General features: G+C 43.8%; 1 pseudogene; it reads left to right on the top strand.

The window, feature by feature from the left end:
* The first annotated feature begins 5,642 nt into the window (after positions 1 to 5,642).
* LOC114680578 (ORM1-like protein 1 pseudogene) lies at positions 5,643 to 6,091 on the top strand (annotated as a pseudogene).
* Positions 6,092 to 7,880: the final 1,789 nt, after the last annotated feature.

Here is a 7,880-nt window from a genome sequence, read left to right as displayed (position 1 = left end):
CGAATACAATGTAAATGCTACGTAAATAGTTGTTAAACTATTGCTTTTAAAATGTATATTATTTTTATTGCTGTATTATTACTTTTTATTTTAATCATTTTAGAATGTTTTTGATTCATGGTTGGTTGAATCCACAGTTGTAGTATGGATACAGAGAGGTGACTGTATATAGGCATGTGTCACTTAATGATGGGGATACATTCTGAGAAGTGTGTCTGTACATGATTTCATCATTGTGGGACCAGCACAGAGTATACTTACACAAACCTAGATGGTAGAGCCTAATACACACCTAGGCTACTGATATGGTTTGGTTGTGTCCCCACCCAAATCTCATCTTGAATTGTAGTTCCCATAATCCCCATGTGTCATGGGAGGGGCCTGGTGGGAGGTAACTGAATCATGGAGGCAGGTTTTTCTTGTGCTGTTCTCATGATAGTGAGTAAGTCTCATGAGATCTAATGATTTTATAAAGGGCAGTTCCCCTGCACACACTCTCCAGCCTCCATGCCTCCATGTAAGATGTGCCTTTGCTCCTGCTTCACCTTCTGCCATGATTGTGAGGCCTTTCCAGCTATGTGGAACTGTGAGTCCATTAAACATTCTTTCCTTTATAAATTACCCAGTCTTGGGTATGTCTTTATTTGCAGCATGAGAACAGACTAATACAGCTACAACCTGTATAAAATGTTACCGTACCAAATACTATAGGCAATCGTAACACAATGCTAAGTATTTGTGTATCTAAATGTATTTAAACATAGAAAAGGTAAAAACATGGCATTATAATCTGATGGGGTCACTCATATATGTGGTCTGTTGTTGACCAAAATGCTATTATGTGGTGCATGACTGTATGTACTATTGCTTCTCTTTCACTGGAGATCACTGATTAATACAGACGCTGAAGACTACTGCTTTGTTGGTAAGTGGGTTCATTTTTACAATGTGCTTTCTTTGTGCAATTATTTGCTTTTTTAGCATTTCTGTGATGACTTAAAAAGAGTAGAATGTTTTATCAACAAGGCATGTTGCTTTTTTAAAACCCACTGAGCCCCAAGTGAAGTAGTTGCTCAGTCTGTAATAAACCCAACTTAATACTCATTGGCATGTTAATTAGAGTTGTGCTGATGTGTAGGATTCTAGACAATGATGTCAAATACAAACCCCTGCAAATACCAGAGGCTGTAACTATACAAGCCCCTTGGCTTTAGAAGTGTTTCCCTCTGTTTGCCAGGCACAGTGGCTTATGCCTGTAATCCCAGCACTTTGGGAGGCCAAGGCAGGTGAATCACAAGGTCAAGCAATTGAGACCATCCTGGACAATGTGGTAAAAACCTGTCTCTACTAAAAATACAAAAATTAGCTGGCCGTGGTGGCAGGTGCCTGTAATCCCAGCTACTCGGGAGGCTGAGGCAGGAGAATCACTTCAACCCAGGAGGTGGAGGTTGCAGTGAGCTGAGATAGTGCCACTGCACTCCAGCCCGACGACAGAGCGAGGCTCCGTCTCAAAACAAATAAACAAACAAGCAAAGAAGTGTTTCCCTCTGTTATCACTGTCACAGATTAGGATGGAAAGCAGTCTCTTGAATTTACCAGGATGTACTGCTAATCTGGCAACACCAAGAAGCACTGAGCACCTATCTTCTTCTTTAAAATGCCTAGAGTAAGTGCCTCCAGGAATCCTTAATTCTTATTCTTGCCAAATAGTCATATGCACAGAATTGAGGGAGATTGGTGAGCTCTATAAAATGGTTATTTGGCTCTGACTCCATATTAAAACAATACAAAACAACAGAGAATTCGAATCATATCAGATATCCAAGTATATGATTGAAAATGTACTTTTTTCAAAGAAAGTGTGGGCTATTCCTGTTAGGAAAAACACAATAATACACAACACAAAACACTCTACTGTCAGAAATATCAGAACTTAAAGTGAACAGAAAAGTTATTAGAACCCACTAGTCTATCTCTCCCTTTCCATGTTACCTGCAATACATCCCTAACCCCCATCACTGAACTCCCAGTCCCACCCAAAACTTTCTGCAGTGATCCATCCACTGATCTGATACGTCTTTAGGTCTCTGGGAGATATTTCATACCTAGAAAGTGTTTTTTTTTTTTTTTAAAATAGCTTTCAGATCAATGAGTTCATTTTATAGAAAAAGAAATTAAGATATGGAGGGAAAATTTAGATCTGTGATTCTCAATACTGACTGCACTTTAGAATTTCTTGGGGAAGCATTTTAAAAATACCAGTGCCTGGGCTGCATCCCAGAATATTTGATTTCAGATCTCTTGAGATGCGGCCATGAGCATCTCCTTTAAAAAATATCTCCTCAGATGAATATGGTGCAGATCGAGGCAGAAAAACCCTTCGCTGGATGTTCATGGTCATCAGAACTAGAGCTAATGCTCGATAGCTAGAAAGTTTTCCACAGCCACAGGGAGTGAGGGAGACGGAGCCAGGAGAAAGGAGAAAAGGAAAAGAAAAAATAAAGAGGAAGGAGAACGAAGGGTGGAGAATCAGGAAGGTTTGTCAAGGTGCAATCAATGGGGCCCAAGAAAGAAGACATTTGCTGCTCCTCTGATCGGGCCCTGACTTGAGTAAAGTTTTTACATGTGCAAAGTGCAGGGTCCCCATATTTAGTCCTTACACCACACCAACCATATGTTGCATTAAGTGACGGTGCACAACAAGCCTGTGTTAGGGAAAGTAGGGCAAAGCTAGCTTGAAATTTCTGGCTCCTGAGTTTTGAAACTATTCTTTAAACCTTGGAGATATGCTGTTACATAAGAGGGTCAAATGAACACAGTGTGTGAGCTGTAATCCATTCTGCAAACGTAAGTCATGGAGAGATGATAAGGAGGCGGGAAAGGGTGAATAGAAAAAGACCAACTCACACTTGGTCAAATGCCCACTACCTGTTAAGTTCTTTGTAAATACCTTCTCCTAAGGCCCCCATCTTTGTTCTTTTTCTGTTGGCCTTCAGCGGAGATAGTGTATCAATTCATTAGTTAGGTCTGATTGCAGGATCCAAATGGGTGTCAAGACCGGCTGTCTACCTCCACATCTAAGCTCAAATGTCACATCCTCCATGCCTTCCTGGACTCCCACCACAAATTTTAGTTGTTTCTTCCTGCAGTCCTGTTGCACCATATATGTACCTGGACTACAACCCACTGTTTCCTAGTTACCTGTGCCCAGCAGACTGAGATTCTCAGAGTTCTTAATTATGGCAAATTTTTGGTCTTAAAAATTTATTCATTTTTTACATATATATATATATATATATATATATTTTTTTTTTTTTTTTGAGACGAAGTCTCGCTCTGTCACCCGGGCTGGAGTGCAGTGGCCGGATCTCAGCTCACTGCAAGCTCCGCCTCCCGGGTTCACGCCATTCTCCTGCCTCAGCCTCCCGAGTAGCTGGGACTACAGGCGCCCGCCACCTCGCCCGGCTAGTTTTTTGTATTTTTTAGTAGAGACGGGGTTTCACCGTTTTAGCCAGGATGGTCTTAATCTCCTGACCTCGTGATCCGCCCGTCTCGGCCTCCCAAAGTGCTGGGATTACAGGCTTGAGCCACCGCGCCCGGCCCATTTTTTACATATATTTATCGATCATTCATTATTAACGAGAATCAATGCTATTAGCCAGCAGAAGGTATACCACCATGAGGCACTTAGAGAGTCTCCTTAGAGGCAAACAGGTAAACAGGTGATGACTCTTCAGGGTAATAAGCAGAGCAATATAAATCTCAGTTCACAACTCTGAATTCTAAGTAATACATCTCTATTTTTCTTCAATTTGACTTTATTTAGCTCCCATGTCACCAGGAAAGCTCAGTTATTTCTCAGTTAAGTCATCATTTTTCTCTCTTTTCCATGGCTTGGCCTAAGTTCTGGGAACATATCAATTTACCAAGGTTTTATAGGCAGGAGAGTCAATGGATATTTGAGCCCTCTGCACAATGCATGCATCTGCTTAGACGTCCATGCAGAAAGGCATTGAGATGCTTCATATCCTTGCTAATCTGGCCCCTCCAGGTTATAAAGGTCCCTCTATTGGGTCATCAGATCTGTGTTAAGATCCTGTCAAATCTTCCCCACCTTCACTACGCCCAAGAAAGTGGGCCCTCCAACATCCCTCGTTCCGTTTCTGGGCTTATAAATTCAACTATAGTTTTGTTGTCACGACACTGCATTCTTTCCAAAATATGGCGTACAGGTCCCCCATCTTCTGAACCTAACTGTGCCAGTGTCTGTACTTAACAGGAGACATGATTTGTTTGTTTTTAAGAATTCTTACAGGAGGTAACTCTAGGATGAGACCTGAAGTTGTCAAGTAGAAAAGGGGTGCATTTGAAGAACTGCTGTAGAGGCAGAGAGAATAGCTCTGCAGGAAGTGAGAGCAAGGTGGGTAAGAAGCTGCTGAGAGTTTATTAGGGTTGGGTTTAGGGTAAGGGCCAGGGAGTGATAAGAAATCCATTTGGAGAGAGAGGTAGGTAAGGGCCAGATCATGAAGAGTATGGAGTCAGGTTTGGGATTTCAGTTCATCCTCAAAGCAAAGGGGGCTAGCATAGAGGACCTCATACGGATTTCAGCAGAGGGGCAAATAATCATTTGCAGTACAGAAACATCACCCTGGCTGCACTGGAAACATGGACTAGAATGAAGAAAGACTGGAGGTGGGGAGACAAGTTGACCAAGGCTTTGACCCAGCAGCAGAGGAGAAAGATCTGAGTCAAGGCAGGGGCAGGAGAAGAGGAGAGAAGAGTGAACAGAAAGATGTCGCAAAGGCTGGACTGAGTGGCTGATGGGATGTTGAGGATGAAGAAGAGAGATGGGTGAGGTATGTTAGCTAGGATTTCAGCTTGGATAGCTTGTAACGTGATTGCATTATTCAAAACAGAAAGCAGATAAGGGGAAGCTGCTTTGACAAGATGATTATGAGTTCAGTCTGGAAAGTATTTGTTGAATTTGTAGCACCTGGGACATGCGTGTGAGGATGCACCAGGGCCAAGGTTATACATAGGCCCAGAGCATGGGACAGAGATCTGGATGGAGGTGACAATGTGGGGATCAATCAGGCAGAAGTGTATCTAAAGCCAGTGGAGTGGAAGAGGTTTCCCTGGTGTGGTCAGAGTGTAAAGTCAGGAGAAGTTAGATCCAAGAACACAATGCTGAGAGACACACTGACCACAGGGGGTGCATGGACAAGAAAGGCCACAAAAGAGATGCTGCAATCGGGAAGTGGGTGGGGCATGTGAATGAAAACCTGGAGAGATGGAGACCATGGAACTCCAGGAAAGAGAACATTTTTAAAAGAAGGGAGTGAGTGATTGGGACGTGTGGCATAGATGAGGTGTGACAATAATGCAGAGGGCGTGGCCTCCTGGAGGACGTGTTGACCTTTGTAGGTCAAGAGTGACAGCAGGAAGCCAGGTGGCTGCTGGCCAAGGGGGAAAATAACCTGAAGAAGCTGCCTTCAGATCATTTAGTGTCCCTGCTTAAAACTCCTCCCCGGGCTTCCACAAGCTGAGGGCTAGAAGGCCAAGGGCATGAGGCGATGGGAGCTGTTGCTGCCAGGGTGGTCTTGCTCTATGCATGCAGCTGGGAGTGGGGACATGGAGCACACATGAATGCTGGGGTGGCCTGCAGTGAAGTGAATCCAAACACCCATGTAGTGGACAGCCAGAACCTGTGGCTGACACATGCATTGGGCTCCTATTGTCTTACTCAGCATTCCTTCTTCTGTGTTCTCATTGCTTAGACCTTAACAAATATTATACGTAATCTGGGGATGAATGGATGTTTCCATGCTTGAAAGGAATGCCTTTGGAAACCCCTGACCAGGGTAAAGCAAGGCTCCTAACACACTGAGAACAACTGGGTGAGGGAGTACCATTTACATCTTCACGGAAGTTTTTCACCATTTCTCCAATCATTCTGCATTTTCCAGCAAGTTTCTATAGAAGTATGCTCCAACTCACTCCATTGTAAGCACAGCTTCTCTCCTGAGTACGCTAAACTCCCCAAATGCCACAACGACACGGTGCTCCGATCTTTGGAATTAATAAGCAGTGAAATGTTTGACACTGAACAAAAATTTTTATAGCTACTGAATTTCCTGTAAGGAAGTCATGGTTAGTAAACTGCACTCTTTCTGTAATACTGTGAAATGGGAGGTATTTACATTGGAGGGACGATTGCTGGTTCTTCGTATGAAGAATGTTTCTTCAAAATATTCGTATGATGTTTTGAAGTGCAGGTTTCTATTAATGATGCCTCTGTCGAGCACATCTGGTATATTTCGGAAGAGACGCTTTGGAAACACATTGAGCAGGCCCAGCTTGTAAGTGACAAGGAAACACAATGAGGGCACAGTGGAGAAATCCAAGGAAATAAGGGATTTGTAAGAAACTAGGACTAGTTTAAGTTATAATGAATGGGTATCATGTTAGAAAAAGAACATTTCCATCCTTCAGTCACCATCAGTTAAAGCAGACGTACATGGAAACCAGAATGGTCTCTTTACAAGGTTATTAAAGATTGTTTTTGTTAGCATAAAAACACTCCTCATTGGTCTCCTATCTCCGATTTGATGTTTAGAATCTAATTAGGAATTCTTACCTTGCCCTAGGAGGCCCCCGATACTCTGCCCCCGGTCTGTTTCTATGTCTCTGTCCCCTACTTTTTTTTTTTTTTTTGAGACACAGTCTCTCCCTGTCATGCAGTGGCACCATCTCAGCTCACTGCAGCTTCTGCCTGCTGGGTTCAAGTGATTCTCCTGTCTCAGCCTTCCAAGTAGCTGGGATTACAGGTGTGCACATGCCCAGCTAATTTTTCTATTTTTAGTAGAGACTGGGTTTTACCATCTTGGCCAGCCTGGTTGCAAATTCCTGATCTCCAGTGATCACCTGCCTTGGCCTCCTGAACTGCTGGGATTAGAGGTGTGAGCCACCGCACCTGGCCTCCATCTCCTACTTTCTCTCTGTACCATCCAAGAGCCCTAGTGCCTTCTTGCTGTGCCTCAGACAGGCCAAGGTTGTTCCTCTGTCAGGGACTTTGCAGTGGTCCTTCCTTTCCCCAGATATTTCCAAGACCCTCTCCTCATATTCCAGGTCTTAACTAAAAAATGACCTCCTTTGGGAGGCCGAGGCAGGCGGATCATGAGGTCCGGAGATCAAGACCATCCTGTCTAACATGGTGAAACCCCGTCTCTACTAAAAATACAAAAAATAGCCGGGTGTGGTGGTGAGTGCCTGTAGTCCCAGCTACTTGGGAGACTGAGGCAGGAAAATGGCGTGAACCTGGGAGGTGGAGCTTGCAGTGAGCTGAGACTGTGCCACTGCACTGCACTCCAGCCTGGGTGACAGAGCGAGACTCCGTCTCAAAAAACAAAAAACAAAAAAACAAACAAAAACCTCACACTGGGCACAGTGGCTCACGCCTGTAATCCCAGTACTTTGGGAGGCCGAGGCAGGTGGGTCACCTGAGATCAGGAGACCAAGACCAGCCTAGCCTAGCCAACATGGTTTAAACCTGTCTCTACTAAAAATACAAAAATTAGCTGGCATGGTGGTGCACACCTGTGATCCCAGCTACTTGGAAGGCTGAGGCAGGAGAATTGCTTGAACCTGGTAGGTGGAGGTTGTGGTGAGCCAAGATGGCACCACTGCACTCCAGCCTGGATAACAGAGTGAGACTCTGACTCAAAAAAAAAAAAAAAAAAAAAGAAAAAAAAATTAAATTAAATTAAAATTAATAAAATAAATAAATAAATATCACCTCTTCTGAGAGGCCTTCCCTGGGCATTCTAGAGAAAATGTCACCAGTGCCCTAAACCTGCTGGTCCCTTCTCACCACACCATTC

Source organism: Macaca mulatta, chromosome 9 (assembly GCF_049350105.2).
Source record: "Macaca mulatta isolate MMU2019108-1 chromosome 9, T2T-MMU8v2.0, whole genome shotgun sequence".
Classification (NCBI taxonomy): Eukaryota; Metazoa; Chordata; class Mammalia; order Primates; family Cercopithecidae; genus Macaca; species Macaca mulatta.
The sequence above is the reverse complement of the archived record's forward strand: the minus strand, read 5'-3'. Positions and strand labels throughout refer to the sequence as shown.